The sequence below is a fragment of the Meriones unguiculatus genome, chromosome 11 (assembly GCF_030254825.1).
Source record: "Meriones unguiculatus strain TT.TT164.6M chromosome 11, Bangor_MerUng_6.1, whole genome shotgun sequence".
Classification (NCBI taxonomy): Eukaryota; Metazoa; Chordata; class Mammalia; order Rodentia; family Muridae; genus Meriones; species Meriones unguiculatus.
The window spans coordinates 92,122,459-92,139,757 of record NC_083359.1 but is presented as its reverse complement, the minus strand read 5'-3'; positions in this window follow the sequence as shown (position 1 = coordinate 92,139,757).

Sequence of the window (17,299 nt, the reverse complement as noted above, 5' to 3'; positions counted from 1 at the left end):
ATAGATGCCCCATCAACATTTCCTTGTCAGGCTAACATTTGTTAGCGTAGGTATTTCATACTGCGTATTGGAGCTGCAGAAAAAGGCTTTGCTCACAAGAAAGCCCAACACTTGAACCCACTATGTAGCACAACATCCTGCTAAGGCCATTCACTAGCGTGAACGGGAAGACAAAGTGACCAAAAAGTTTGCCAGGTGCAGACTGTAGTGACAGATTGTAACTGAGTTCCTGGATGCCTGGCAATTCATTCATGCCTCTTCTACACCTATCTTCACTAAAACTTAGAGAATGCTACCAGATACTTAGTGTATACTTTTGATTAATTGGATAAAAGATGCTACAATATTTACACCCTCAGATAGTGAAGCAGGTACTATGTAGGGTTTCTGGTTTTTAAATTTTATTTCCAGTGAAGGAACTCAAAACTACGCACTGAGATACATCCCAGGCTTGATACTATATTTTAATTTCTTTTATTTTCTGCTTCCTTTTGTTTTTAACCATATTTTGATTGCCACATAACTCTATACATTTAAGGGAAACAATGTAATTTTGGTATGTTTATGCAATCAGTGGTGCATGATTACATCAAATTAATACACCCCATACTCTGCTTACTATAACTTTCACAGTGAGTCATTTGTGGTCTACTCTTGGCTCTTCTGAAATATATGCTCCATGTGGTCTCACACATGCTAGCCAACAGAGCCGTGTTTGTAAAACGAGTTATTATTGATTGTAGTCACAGTGCTGTCTGCTAGGTCTCAAAACCCATACCCCTTCTTATCCGAAGTTTTACAGCATTTGATCTGCATCTTCCCTTTCCCTGCAGCTTCAGAAGGCTTTGAGCATGAAATCAGCACGTGCATATCTTAATCAAAAAGGAAATTTCTGACAATTCAAGATGGATAGAGAAAAATGAGAGTAGTTAGGAGGCCATAACAGTGGCTTGAATTAGGAATAAAGAGAAAGTAAGAGAAAACAGGTAGAGATGGGGCGTGTCAGTGGTTTCCTGATGTTACAAACCATGCCAGGGTGCAAGAGAAAGCCAAGGGAGTCCACGCTTGGCAGCCAGAAAGCTTGGCTATTGGTCCCTGTCGGAAGTGGCAGGGAGGGGAGTTCTGCAGGATGTAAGGAAGATGGGGAGGGGACTTCTCTCACAGAGTCGCAGGAGCCCAGCTGGATCTGGGTAAGTGGAGGCATCCCAGGCTAACACAGGAGGAGGGCAGAGCTGCACCTGAGGATGGTAGCTACGAGGTTGCATCTCCTGCTCTCTTGGAAATACACCCTACTGCAAACCAATGTCCCCGCATTCCTTCAGCTGCTTCCAGCACCGAGAAGAAGGCAGGCCAGGGGTAGGTGGGCCAGGGATGCCCAGAAATGAGAGAAATGCAGAAAGAAGGCGTTACCTGAGCAGGAGAGGCTGGCATGGACAGAGCTGGAGCTCTGGCTGACAGGATTCTTGGCAGTGCAGCGATAGCTGTCACTGTCACATGTCCGTGGGATATTGGGAATGGCGTCCCCACAGGACACAGCTACTCCCTGGCCTCGGTGTCCCGGTGGTACAGAACATCCTCTCCAGCCTGTTCCGGGCAGCAGAGCAGGGTAAGCATGCAGGTCTCATGTCCATGATCTGTGAGCTGACAGGGATCCTGAGTTCCCCCAAGCTCTCTGGAACAAGAAGGGAAGTGTCGAGCTGTAAGAAAGCTCAGGATTGATCAAGCAGGACATACGAAAGGCAAAGGCCCGGATGTGGGTCTCTTCACTCTCCTCATCATAGACTCAGAAGATGAAGTCTTGGGTGAGGTTCAGCAGGGGACTCCGAAGAGTCATCCAGGCTTCGTAGGGCCCAGCATCCTCCAGCCCAAAAGGGCTGATCTGAAGACAATGGCCATGGTGAACAATGCTTACTCAGCCCCTGTAGTGCTCGGGAACATCAGAAGCCAGGACTGCTTTGCCTCCCAGTTTTAGCTGCAGGACAGCAACCAGCCTTCAGAGCTCCAAGTAACACTGTCTACCTCCTGCTCTGCTGGGAACTCCAGGGCTGGAAGGGCCAACTCCCCTGGGGTGCCAGTCACTGTCTTGGCCACTGTAGCTTATAGTAGGGTTCTTGGCCCTGCAGCCAGAGAAAGGAGAGCAGAGCGTTTGTATCCATATCTCCTGCTCATGTGAGGCAGCCACAGGCCCTGCCACTCCTGCCTCCCTAGGACCACACAGGCCCAGCACCACCTTGCTTCTGCAAGGGTGTTAGCCCTCTTTCTAAGGGTTCCTCAGGGGGCCAGGATTACTTCTCCAGCTTCTCTGTCTACTCCAAAGCTGCTGTGAAGGAAGCACGGTAGGATTTCTGGGCAGCGTGGCACATGTGTAGGAGTTAGGCATGTTGACAGGGTGGAGGCTACTGTTACTGACTGGGTTTGTGGCCATAGAGACAAAGGTCAGAGCACTGCCCTCGAGATTCGTGGAGACACTCAGATCATACCCTATGTGGGACAATACAGTCCTGGGACACATGGGTGTCCAGCCGTAGGTCACAGTGCCTCCTCTGCTTTCTGCCACACACATCAGGGTGACCATGCAGTGTATACCCTTATCACCAGTTCTGGATGTCAGGGTCACACGGGGCTGAGCCATCTTCTCTTTGTGTGCAAAAGGGAACAGGCTGGGAACTAGGAAGTCTCTTTCCTTTCACAGGAAGGATTGCGCAAGAAAGGGTCACCCAAATCTGCATCACCCTGAGCACTCAGGAGGAACAGGAGAGGGAAGATCTGCCCACATTGCTCTAGACCTTCGACCGTTGCAAGATTACGCTACTCAGTCTCTCATTTGCCTTCCATGGCGTAAGCAAGGCAAGTACCGCATCTGTCTCATTTCCCAGGCTCAGAGTGCTTGGGTAAGTTGCCCAAAGTCCCACTGTCATGCCAGGATCACGGGACCCTCAGAGACCACCAGGAGACGACTCGATACAAGAACAAGAGAGCTTTATTACGAGAGCGATCAAGTTCAGGACCCAAGTCTCAGGGACACAGCAGTAGAGAAGTGGGACCCCGAGCCCTGAGTGAGCAGGATTTTTAAAGGGAAAAACTGCAAGCAGGGGGTTTCCATGACAGCAACCAGGGGGGTTCATGCATTGAGGTTACAGGATTGGGTAAAACCCATAGGGGCGAGGTGACCTTCTACATAATCACAACTGCCGTTCTTCTAAACTACATCTGGAATATTGGAGAGAATTTTCCCAACCGAGTCTCATTGATTATTGCCAGGGAGATTGTCTCTATTTTCTATCAAGCATTTGTTCTGTGATATCTCCTGGAGGCTGTTGCTAGGAGAGTTGACTTTGTTTTCTGCCAAGTGCATATTCTGTGATATTTCCTGGTACCTGAGTTCAGCTCCCTGTCAAGATGGCTCCTCATTTCAAAACGGAGTCACCCAGGATAACTTAAACTCTTCACCACCTTTTTAAATGTGAATCCCAGACAGGAATGCTGTGGCTCTGATCCTATTCTGGGGTTCTTAGCCTTCACCCAGAACCTATGTTGTAATTGTGCCTTGTGCCCAGCAGGGGGCTCTGTAGCATACCCTGGGTTTCCGTATAACGAGTGGCAAAGGTTTCCAGAGAACTTGCCTGTGTAGTTAGGGTTTCTCCCTGTCATTTGCCCTCCCTTTGACCTACATGTCCTCTCTTCTTTCCCCAGGCACAATCCTCTTCCACCGCTTTCCATTTTCTCATTATTTATTGGAACCAGGAACATTTTGGGAAGCAGCAAGATCAGCTACAAATGTGAGCAAACTAGGCCAGACAAAGCCGTAGCCTAAGGTTGCTCCTCTGTCCATCCGTGCGGCTTAGTCCCCAGCAGCCCCAGGGCTTGTGCCCAAAGTGTCCTTTGGCTGGAATTCTACGGCCTGAAGACTCTCTTCTGCTTCTTCTCAGGGTGTCTTCTGTAAGATGAGCTCTGGAGAAAACTCATCTCCTTAGACTCCTATAGTACCCCTGCCTGTGTCTTCACTGGTGTAGGGGCAACCCATAAAAGCACGCATCCCAGAATCAGGGGCTGCGTGGATGAGGCAGGCCATCCCAGAGTGATGGGCCTGTGTATAAGGCACACCCTGACAGGTCAGCAAGCTTCCTCTCTTGCTAAATATTGTTATCCTGGAGCTCATCCTGCTGGGACATCCATCAAGAGAAGAGACACCCATGACAAGAGAACTCCCCTTCAGCTCTGTCCAGGTTCTTGCAGCCTCAACCCCAGTGCTTCAAGGATCAGACCATAAACGGCCTCGCCTCAGTCAGTTTCCCAGCAAAAATACTTTCCACAGTCATGCGCAACTGGTATGGAGTTATCTCATCAATGAAACTATCTAAGGAGCATTTCCTGTCACACAACCCAAAGAAAACAAGATGCCTTCCCTCTCAACATTAGTCTTCCCTCATCTATATCCAACCTTCTCCAGAAGCACTCTCTGCCATGGCCCTTTAGGACTTTGCCTATCACCCTCAGGGAAAGCTGGAGCCACAGCCATGGAGTCACGGCCATGGCCAAATCCCGGACAGGAAATGACAGGCAGGCAGGCCAATGAGACACTGCCGTGAGACTCTCCCTGGCCTTTCCCTCTTCCTGAATGCTGCCACAGACAATTCCTCCTGGTTTGATCCCCATAGTATATAGGTGCAGAACATAACCCATCCATGACCCCCCATTAAGCCCATCCCAACCCCCTACCTCCCACCCTTCATCCAGCTACAGTCTAGACCAGAATCCTTAGTGTCACGTGTTCACCATTTTCATCCCCATCACCTGGGCTCTTTTATTTCAATAGCATCTTTGTTGATATGGTAGAAAGGCCCTTGTGGCTCTGGACCCTTGCTTTCCCACTTCTTTTCTATGTGCATATAAATTAAGTCAGCCAAAAAGTGGTTTGTGGCTTCCTTACTGGCCAGGTGAAGCAGGTTCTGGCCTTTCCAAGGTGGTGTGTACTTCACCGCAGACAAGTTTCCTTGGTGTTTCCCCCACTAAAAGTTTTTACATTTTCTTTGAGGATAATAAGCGGTGCCCCTCATTTGCTTAGTGTGTTTATTCTCAGAGAAAAGTATTGTTTCTATTTTAGCAGTGACGAAGCTCAGAACCCCAGGAATAGATTGTGGCAAAACCCAGTTCTCTGGTCCTGAAATCATTCAGTGTCCTCGGTCTGCTTAGGCTGGTTTAAAGCAGATCCTGGGCCTTCATGTCTTTTGGCAGCTCTTCTTTAAAAGTCTTTTACGGTTAGCCTATGCTAGTCTAGTGATTAGAAAAAGCATTGTAAATGCGAATAAAGGCTGTGAGGATAACCCACCTGCCTTCCCCAGGACCCTCGCCCCAGACTTGCAGTTGGTACTTCTGGGTGTGGGTGATAGGGGGGTGCCTCCGGTTGATCTGGACGCTGGAAGGGCCTGCATCCTCAAGGCTCAGGTTGCCCACAACACTCATGCGGACCCTAGTATCTGGTTTTTGCCTGGTAAAAAGTGCTAGCTCTCCAGTTCCTACCACAGTGAAGGAGGTAAATGTCCTCGGTTCTGACCGGGTTGTCCAGGAGATGCTGTACACCTGCTGTGGAGACAGCAGCTGCAAGGGGGAAGAGTGACTCACTCCCCATGGGCCCCATTTACCACCAGGGCTTCTGGGTCCGCTCTGGAAGCACCTGGCCCTGTGAACCCAGAAGTTGTAGGGCATCCTGAGTGAGCAGGAAGGCTAAGCATATCCGAGAGTGTTGTACCCAGATCAAGAGACCCCAAAAGACCACCAGAAGTCGAGTCCATTGCAAAACACATGAGGGTTTATTGAATACAAGCTGGAGCCCCGGTCGAAAGCTCCCTGGGGAAATAGAGAGGATTGCAGCGAGGCAGTCTAGGGGGGAAAAAAAAGGTTTTTAAAAGGAAAAACCACAAGGAGGGAGTTACGTGCCTTGGCATTACATGATTAGGTAAGGGAAAATGACTTTTGAAATGATTGGTTTAGTTTAGGCGCCAAGTCCATAAACGGTTCTGGCCCAGCCATCTGGGTAGGTTTCCTAGCAACTGTATCTCTAGTGGGCAGGAATAGAATGCCGTTGGGCTGGTTCCTCTCCCCAGGTGGCTGGGCTGGACATGTCTCCACCTTGCTGGCCTTTGTTCAGGCTTGTGCTTTAAGCTTTAAACCAATATCCAAAAAATAATGATTTTTAATTCTTTGTTCTTTCAAGAGCAAACCCGGGACATATTAACTCCATTTCTGTGGTGAGAAATGTTAAGTGGTTTGCTCAGTGCCACATTGCTAGACGGTAAGTCAAATAGAGCAGGGGTGCAATTCCCGTGCTTCCCAGCAGAGGGCACTCTTCAACAGAGACAGAAAGAAAGAGCTACAGGGATGCAGTTCTCCAAGATACCTAAAGCCCCCCCGCAGCCACGGAGTTGCTCCTGCTGACTGACGAACTGAAGTCAGAATGCATTTCAGGGATTCAAGATTTTTTTTTCTTTTTTCTTCTCTTCTTTTCTTTTCTTTTCTTTTCTTTTTTGAGACAGGGTCTCATGTAGTACAGAAAGGACTCCAACTCAGGGTGTAGCTAAGGGTGACCTTGAATCCTTGTTCCTCTGACTCTGCCTCCCAATTACAGCACTGCCTGTCTTGTCCAGACCTTTCTTTAGACGAAGATGCTCGATCTGACCTGGAATTCACTATGTAGCTGGCCTTAAACTCAGAAACATCCACCTGCCTGAGTCTCCCAAAAGCTGGGATTAAAGGCATGCACCACCACGCAACAAAGCAGGCACTGTGCCCCCCCACCCCCCACCCCCTCCACCCCCTGCCTGAAATCTTGTTTACTGTACTGCAGGGATCTCCGTGCTGAGTTTCTCTTCCTGGTGGCTAATCCTGGTTGTCAACTTGACACTCTGGGAAAGGGAACCTCAGTTGAAGAATTGCTTCCATCAAAGTGGCCTGTGGCCATGTCTGTGGGGCATTTTCTTGGTTGCTAATTGAGGCAGGAGGGCCCAGCCCACTGTGGTGGTACCATCCCTATGTGGGTGAGCCTGAGCTGTGGAAGAGGTGGCTGACCGTGAGCCTGAGACCAAGCCAGGAAGCAGCCTTCCTCGTGCTTTCTGCTTCAAGCTCTTTCCTTGGGTTCCGTTCATAACAGGCGATAACCTTTTATAAAACAAAAACCCTTTCTCCATCAAGTCGCTTTTGGCCATGGTGTTCATCACAGCAACAGAAGCCAAACTAGGACATTCCCCAGGTCACACTGATACCTCTTTTTCCCAGTCACACCTACAGGATGGGGCTCGAAATATAGAAAGACCGGGAGTATTTTTCTAGACTTGAACTGAGAATCTGTGACCCTTTTGGATTGGTGGTTATTTTAAAACAAAGCTCATCCTAGCCATTCCTTCTCAATAGGCCCCAGAGATGCTACGGTAGGCAGTGACCATCAAGTGCCTGGCTAGAAAGTATGGAGTGGGAAAGCTTCTGGGTGTACGGGGTGGGGGTGAGGCTGGAGAGATGGGAGGATACAAGGGAGGAGAGAAGCAGGCCAGGAGGCCTGTTACAGGAATCCAGCTTCTTGGTCTCTCTCCATTCTCTGTCTGTGGTTTTCTGAGAGTTGCTGCGTCTTCATACCACCTTGTTTCATATACTGTTGACCATCTGCCAGAACATTTCAGCTAATTGCTCAATCAGCCATTTGTAAAAAACCAGAGTAGTACTGTCTGCCTTATCCATCTCAAAAACTGTCATAGGGATTCAGTTCTTTAGCATCCTGGTGGGTAGTGTTATGAACTACCAAGCCATAAGCCCTTAAAAGCGCTTCATGAGTGGGTCATTAGAATGTTAAGAAGCACCTGATGTTCATAGTGGGGATAGCCCTGGTAGTCAGGGACACCTAACTAGCACAACCTGGGTTTCTCCTGAAGGAGAATGAATGTGAAAGCCTAAAACTAACAAGACTAAGAAAAGAACTGAACAGTCACTGTAGTCTGGATCCAACTTCCCCTGACCTAAGCCTGAACTTCCTTCTGTCATTGCTTAGCTTCTTGGCAATGAGCAGCAAGAAGGGACAGGAACTGACAAGTACTAAGTACCACTACTAAAGTCATTCATGGAGCACAGAAGCCTCAGTTCTTAATAGTGTGAATGACCACTGGGGGCAGTAAGGAAAAGGAGAAATGAGAAAGAGACACAGGACCAGATACCAAACGAAAACCCTTATAAGTCCTTAAGAAACTATATGTGTCACAAAACAAGCTCTACTGGCAAAATTAAAAAGAGGAAGAGAAAGAAGAAGAAGAAGAAAAAGAAAAAGAAGAAGAAGGTGGTGCTGAGTCAGGTGAGTCTTGTAAATGGCTGTGGCTGTCCCTAGCTCATGCCACCATCATTGAGAGCCGTGGGAAATGCCCAGGCTCTCTGTATGTCATTAGTAGAAGAAAGGTGACTTTGGAAAGTTCGGCGAAGTCTGGGCCTGTATAACTGGTTCAGCACAGACACACTAGCTCAAGCATCCACACACATACACTCCCATCAAGGCAGCACCTTCCCGGAAAACATAGCATTCCTGGTATAAACTCGTATGCATGGCAGGAGGAAGACCTTAGGAGCTAGAAGAAGGGGTGGGTATCCTTACGCATGAGAGGACCACAGAGCAGGAAGGACCGTGCTAGAGGATGGCACATCTTCACCTCGGGCTGGCCTATCTCACAGCAGAAGCTGGACTGCCCATGAGTTAGCACCAGCCCACATGCTTTTTCTGGTTTTCCTCTCGCCACTTTAACCACATGTAGCTTTGAGTCACAAGGTATGAAGGTGAGAGGATATGAAAGAAGGAAGAGTGGATATCACCCAAGAGAGCTATTTAAAAGTCAAAGCTGACAGCGTTGCAGTCTAGTGCTGGGCCTGTAGCCCAGCAGCAGAACACTTGCTTGGTAGCTACAGGGTCTGCATTCAACCACAAGAACTGAAAAAAAAATTAAGTCACACTCTTGCTCGTTTGAATCCTGCAAAAGTCTAAGCCTGGCATCCTCCACAAGACTAAGAAGTCCAAGGTCAATATCCTGATGGACAAGACCTTCGTGATTGGCTTGCATCTTGAGTTCTGTCATTAAAATCTACACCTTGAGTCCCAATCCCTGCAGATTTTCTCTAAAACATTCATAATTTCTCACCATTTCAAGTCCAAGTCTACTAATCAACACAGTTTTGCTTACTGAGGTACCCCAGCACTGACACGCCTTTTCCAAATGTCTTCCCATTGCCTATACCAAACATCACCAACTTAAAAACATGGAAAAAGTTCCCCAGACACCTTTTGCTAGATTGATGCTAGGGTGTCCATCTTTTACTCTTTGGACTTGGGTACTCCTGATTTGGGGGGGGGCATTTAGCTGTTAACCAGGGCACTTAAACATCATCATAACCACCACCACCATTACTACCACACCTCCTAATTCATAGGCCTTTAGATATGGACTAGAATCAGTTATATTAACGTCATTCTGATTAATGTGTAGAATCAGAAATATTAATGTTATCAGGCCCTCACACTAAGATATTCTACTGCTGTCTTAGTTTTCTTCCTATGTTGTAATAAGTTCTAAGACCACATCATGGAGAAGAAATTGTGAAGGAAGCCCAAGGCAGAAACCCAAGCAGGGCAGGAACCTAGAAGCATGAACTAAAGCAGAAATGATGAAAGATTGCTGCTTACTGGCTTAGCCTCCAGGCTCATAGAGTTACCTTGTTTCTACCCCACAGAACATCTTCCAGGAGTGTCATGGACATTTTGTTGGGCCCTCCCAGATCAAGCACTAATCAAGAAGATGTACTCACAGACTTGCCTACAGGTCAATCTGATGGAGGCATTTTTTTCCTTCTTCCAAGATGACCCTTGTTTATGTCAAGTAGACAAAAAACTGACTAGCACAACTGGCTTCCTGACACACTAGCTTTCAGATCTTGAGATCCATGAACATCATAATTGTATGAATAGTTATATAATTGTATAAGTTCAGTCCTATAATCTCTTTCTCATATGTGTATGTAAACTATTTAAAGAGGTATGCAAGGGTATCTGCAGTGGCCACCCCTAGTCAATCATTTATACGAAACCAAAACTAAATGGCTCTACATGTGGTCCATCTGACCATTTTTTTAATTAATACCCTGATATCTCCTAAAATCCTCTACAATGTGGTGATGGAAAAGAGAGTTTAGAAATTCAAATTCCCAGCCCAAGCCTACCATAAATAACATAAGGGTAGAACTGCTAGAGATATCCATCCCCAACCTCAAAATGTACTACAGAGCTATGATAATAAGAGCAGCATACTACTGGCACAAAAACAGACACTTTGACCAGTGGGAAAGAACTGGATACCCAGAAATAAGTCCACATACTTAAGAACACTTTTTTTTAATAAAAAAGCCAGAAATACAACTGGAAAAAAACACAGCATCTTCAAAATATGGTGCTGGTCAAACTGGATAACTGCATATAGAAGAAAGCATATAAATCATCCTTATTACCCTACAAAACTCTCAACTCCAAATGGGTCAAACACCTCAATGTAAGACAAGATACACTAGATCTGACAGAAGAGAAAGTGGAGTATAACCTTGAACTCATTGGCATAGAAAGAGGCTTTCTGAATAGAACATTAATAGTCCAGACACTAAGAACACTAATTAATAAATGGGATCTAATGAAACTGAAAATCATCTGTAAGGCAAAGGGCATGTTATTCAGACAAAGCAGCAGCCTACAGAATGGGAGAATATTTTTATCGACTATACACCTGATAGAAGGTTAATATCCAACATATATAAAGAACCCAAGAGCCTAGATATAAAAACAACAAATACTCAAATTTTATGTGTTTTCACTCTGGCCTTCACCTGGAGACAGGGATAGGTAGGATGTTTTGCCAAGTTCATTTCCTTTAGTTTGTGTGAGGATCACACAGACAAGCGGTCGAGGTAAACAGGTTTGACTTCTCAATGAACCCCTTCATTGTATCAAGGTGCTTTGCTCTGACTATAAAAAGGAACTGTGGAATTAATTGGTGTGACAGTTATTACTGGCAGCCCTCTCGAACTGATCCCATGTGTAGTATGTTGGGTTTTTTATTTTCTTTCAGTCCTCACTCCCCACTCAAGAACTGTTCCACTCTGCCAGCGGGCTCCAGCAATTTTAAAATGGAGTATAGCTCTAAACTGAGAACTTTGAAGAGAGGAAACACAAATGGCTGAGAAGCACATTAAGAAATGCTCAACCTTATTAGCCGTCAGAGAAATGCAAATCATTTATTTCATTTTACACCACTCAGAATGGCCAAGATCATTAAAACAGATGACAGCTCACACTAGTGAGCATACAGAGTAAAGGAAACACTCGTCCACTGCTGGTGGAAATGCAAACTTGTACAGCCACTAAGGAAATCAGTGTGGTGGTTCCTCAGGAAGCTGATAATTGATCTACTTCAAGATTCAGCTATACCACTCTTGGGCATATGCTTAAAGAAAACTTCATCCTACTACAGAGACACTTGCCCAGCCATATTCGTTGCTGCTCTATTCATAGTAGAAACTGGAAACAACTTAAATGTCTGTCAGCAGATAAATGCATAAAGAAAATGTGGTGCATTTACACAATGGACTATTACCTAGCCATTAAAAAAAATGAGATCATGGAATTTGCTGATAAATGGATAGAGCTAGAAAAAAATCATTCCAAGTAAGGCAACCTAGAAAGACAAATATGGTACAAATTCACTTATATGTGGATGTTAGCTGTTAAGTCATTGTAAGCAAGCTACAATCCATATAACCACAGAGGTTAGATATAGAGTAAGGGACTAGGGAGGCCTGGATGATTTTCTCTATAAAGGAGAAATTAAAATAAGGTAGTTATGAGTGGATGGAGGGGCAGAAAGGGACTAGAACAGGAGAATCAAACAAGGAAGGGGAGGTAAGAGGTGGCAAAGAAGAGAAAGGGAGAAACATCTATAACAGCCATTTGAGGGGGGGCAGTTATAGAAATACAATACAGTACAAGCTCATTAAAACACATATGTATATGAAGTGGACCAAAATGAAATTGCCAAATTATGAGACATCTCTCATCAGCAAATGATGTTTTTAGTACCTAGAATGGGTTACATCTAATCTAGTTGTTGGCCAAAGGCATCACCATGGGAAACCTCAAACAACCCAAGCTATTGGTTGCTCTCTACAAACTAACAGTAAGACCCTAGATGAAGACAACACTTACACAGCTTATTGAGCTGGAGAAGTAGAGCTGATAGCTACCAAAGGCCTTCATCCCTATGGACTAATGTTCATGGTGCTGGAAGAAACTCTGCATGTTACCAAAGAGGAAATGTAAACACAAACTCAGCTACAAACCCTTCAATCTACAGTTGTGATCTCCCTGCAAGAAACACTGGTGCAATAGTGGCACAAAGCCACTTGGAGTAACCAACCAAGACCTGATTTGGTTTAAGGCCCATTTCATCAGATGAAACCCATAAGAACCTGAGATTAAAAAAGCCAGAGTCTTAGGGAGAAACCAAATACTACCGTCCTGCTAAAGAAACATAGCAATAAAATGACTCCTAACAGCATTCTATGACGGTCATAAATCAGCGCCTTGTTCAACCATCATCAGAGAAGCTTCCTCCTGCAGCAGATGGGGGGACAAACACAGAGACCCACAGCCAGACAATGTACAGAGAACAAGAGAGCAGAGAACACTAAGCCATAAATGGTATGTCTCCATCAAATTCCTCTCCTCAGGACTCAGGAAAACCTTCAAAAAAAGGAGGCAGAGAGAATCTAAGAGCCAGAGGAGATGGAGGACACAAAGAAAACAAGGCCTTCTAAACACAGCAGGACCAACACACCCATGAACTCATGGAGATGGCCATCATGCACAGGGTCTGAACCAGATAGGGTTCTAGAGCTGAAAGAAGTGGACACTCCCCGATGTCTATCCCAGAAGCTATCTCCAGTTGATAACCACTTGCAAATTAAAAAAATCTGTTTCCTTCAAGGGAGTCTCACTGGGGAAACAGAGTAGGCCCCATGCCCAGCAGTGGGTGGCCAATAAAAACTAAACTCAACAATGTCCTTGGAGGTTCTTTGTCTCATAATATTTGTTTAAGGACTTTTTTGTTAAACCTTCTAGATCCTTTGTATATATATATATATATTATGGTTCCAAATTCTGTGTTTTTATGGAATTCTTGTATGTGCCAGGTTCAATTCATGGCACTCATGGCAGCTCACAACTGTCTGTAATGCCAATTCCAAAAGATCTGACACCTTCACACTAATGTACATAAAGTAAAAATTAAATAATTTAAAAAAAAAGGCCTGGCAGGAACAGGAGCTCCACAAGGAGAGCAACAGAACCAAAATATTTGGGCCCAGGGGTCTTTTCTGAGACTAATACTCCAACCAAGGACCATGCATAGAGATAACCTAGAACCCCTGCACAGATGTAGCTCAGGGCAGCTCAGTCTTCAAGTGGGTTCCCTAATAAGAGGAACAGAAGCTGTCTCTGACATGAACTCAGTGGCTGGCTCTTTGATCACCTCCCCCTGAAGGGGGAAGGACAGCCTTACCAGACCACAGAGGAAGACAGTGGCCAGTCCTGATGAGACCTGATAGGCTAGGGTCAGATGGAAGGAAAAAGAGGACCTCCCCTGTCAATGGACTAGGGGAGGGGTATAGGAGGAGAAGAGGGAGGGAGGGTAGGATTGAGAGGGAACAAGGGAGGGGGCCACAGCTGGGATACAAAGTGAATAAATTATAATAAATAAAAAATAAAGTTAAAAATATGAAAAAAGATTAAAAAAAGAATTTCAATGTAAACACATCTTAAGTTCTACTATACTCATGAGACTGAATTATTCATTACCAGAATTTTTTTTCAAAATTGTGCTGTGCTTAAATATGGCTAAAATAAACCAACTGGTGTCACATTCTAGAAGTTTGGCCCAGCACTGCCTACATATATACATATATACATATATACATGCCTACATATATACATGCCTACATATATACATGCCTACATATATACATATATATGTGTGTATACATATATATATTCAATAGAAGAAAAATACCCTAAATTTCTCCAAACGTGTCTTGGAGGATGATAGCACTATCCCCTATCACCATACACAAGGATAAAATTACTAAAAGTTCAGCCCAGAGCCTTTTCCAGCAATTGACTGAACTGTGATGCCCCTGAGGCTGAGTCCAAAAGGGTGCTACTTCTTTAGAGCAGGCTAGAGTTGGGGAAAATGGGATCCTATATGTTGTGGGGGGGGGAACAGATCAATATTGGGATATGGAGCCCCTAAATTCTGATGAGCAATTTTTCCCAATGGAAAGTGACTTCCCACAAGTACTGAAATACCACAAATGGTACATTTGTGGACTAAAGTGACCCTTTGTTTCTTTCAAACCATAGTGGATCAGAACTCATTTTCTGGGTATTTCTTCCTATCCTATGTCCTCTACAAAAACCCACAAAGGATGTGGGATTTGAGAGAGAGCATCTCAAACCACAATGTATACCAACCTGTAATGAAACCAAGGGACCTTTCTTAGTGCATGTGTGTGTGTGTGTGTGTGTGTGTGTGTGTGTGTGTGTGTGTGAAGAAATTGCCTGGTGCCCTACTTTTTGGTGTATCAGGAACAGCCTCCCTTCAATCTAAGGACGATCAACCACAAGGGGACATTATGACCATCACCATACCAAGACAAAGCTGTAGTTCTCTTTATTACCACATATCTAACTCCTTTCTGGACTTCTCAAGATTTCTCGATTGACCCCATTGCTGTCTATCAATTAAGATATTCTGCTGCCATGGGCTTAAGACATTCTGTTGTTTTTATCAACTGAGGCTTTATCATGAGAGTTGGGACCAAGGTTTTACAGCTTGACAGATTGTACAAACAAGAATAGGGTTTGAACTGTGTTTTAGGAAGCCTTTCTCCTAGGTTCCTTGTTCATGTCTACCTAATACTTAACAAGGGAAAGGTACCCAGGGTGATCCATGAGAAGGCACACCAAAAGAACTACCTGGTGTCTTTTCACCAATTCAAGGAGCATCTACAGAAGTAGTCACTGGTGGTGTGGAATAATGGTGGAAGGAATGTAAAGCCGGATCAAGCCAAATGTATTGGTGTGGGCTCACTAAGCTGATGTTTCCATTGGAAGATGCATCCAAGGATTTCTTAAGACATCTTAAGAGATCTCTATTGTGTGAGTGGATATGTGAAATAAGGACCAAAATCTTGAGGCAGATTTTAACAGAAAGACGTGGAAAGGTCAAGAGGACAAGAGAAAGAAAGATGACTTCACTGGATGTGGTTTAAGCCTTCCATAGGTTAAGAGTAAAAATGTCAACACAGCTAAACCACTTATAAGCCTAGCTGCAAAGGACTGTGCTTCCCTTTCTGAGAAAATCCCACAAACAAGATTCTTAAGACAATTAATGAATTGTGCCTACAGTTAAAATATAGTTTTGTGTGCCCCACACATAGGAAAAATTTCCTTGACCCTTAAGACTTATGTTTTTTTCTTGTCAACATTCCTTCCTTATCTAGAAACCTATACAATGAATCTTACACACCACCTTACACTCTCACCCATAAAAGAAAGATATTTCAGATAAATTATGAATATCAAAACATTTTATTCTGTCTTCAAACCCAGATATAGATGGCATGCTTTAAACAATGTAACTTCAAAAGCCACAAAATCAGATGTGTATAGCTACTGCTAAGGCACTGGGGTGTGCATCACTTGAATTTCCACGCTGGGTTCAATCTCTCTTTGAGTGTACTTTCCTTTCCCAGTAAACTCTAACTTGCTTCTGACTGACTTGTCCTGAAATTCTTTTCTGCAGCATAAATCAAAATCCCAACTGTATCCTACAGAGATACATATTCAGCCACATTTACTGAGGCACTGTTTACAACAACTAACTTAGGCACTCAGACTAGATGTCCATCAACAGAAGACAAATAAAATATACACACAAAACAGCATTTTTTTCCAACTGTAATTAAGATGAGATTATGATATTTTCAGGAAAATCAACAGAACTGGAGATCATTATATTGAGGAAAATAATCCAGATTCAGAAATCTAATTATTACATATTTTCTTTCACATATAGAACCTACATGACACACACATACGTATGTCTGTCTGTCTGTCTGTCTGTATGTATGTATGTATGTGTGTGTGTGTGTATGTATGTGTGTATGGATGACATGAGGTAGAAGGAGTACTTCTTCTGAGGGGATTGCTATAAAAGGAACAATCCTGACCCTTTCATTCTCCCTTTCTTCTTGGCTCCTGAGTAACTTTTCACTCCAACACACATCCCTGTCACTGTTGCTTACATTCCTAAGTTTCCACTAAAACAACCAATGTAAGAACATGTCTTTGAACCTCCAAAGCTGTGAGGTAAATAAAACATTTCTGCTTTATAAATTTAGCTGCTTCTGGTATTTCATTATAGTAGTATCATAGAGTAAATGAATACAGCCAACTACAAGTAGATGAATACAGCCAACCACAAGACCTTCATGGAGACTACACAATGAATCTTACACACCACCAATGATCAGTGATCCAACAAGTTACCACCCAACCTGAGATGTCTGTCTTGAACGAGGTCCTATCTGATCCATAAGGCCATAAAGTTGGGTACACACCAGCAGCACTCTGTGATGAAATGGGATTTCTGTGTACTGGTTGGGCTCAAGTAGGTCCTGAAAGCATATGTAAGTCACAGAGAATAGTCCAAAGTCTATGGTCTTCCCCTCGATCTGTACATATGCCCTCATGAGGAGTCTCTATGATCAGAAAACAGAAGAATAGAAGACTCAGGACTAACATACAGGTGATTCTTTGTAGTTGATGGGCACCATCCAAAAATGGCTAACCAAAGCTCTGCAGCTCCTTTCTGAGACAACTCTGATACACAAACATGAAGAGAATCAGCCAGGTAGACAAAATTCAGTCAGTGAGGTTGCATAATGTTGGAAAGAGAAATGGCTAGATGTATAATTATATGGCATATAATTGACTGTTGCCAACCAATGCTTTGGGTTGCCAGGGACTTGGAAATTTCTTAACTGCAAAGTTGAAGACAAAGATGTTTAAAGAAGATGTATGTGAATAAACTTCTCTAAATGAGTAAAAATTTAAATGTATTATATTCCACCAATGAGAAGGCTCAGCAGAATAATAATTAATATTCAAGTGGATAGA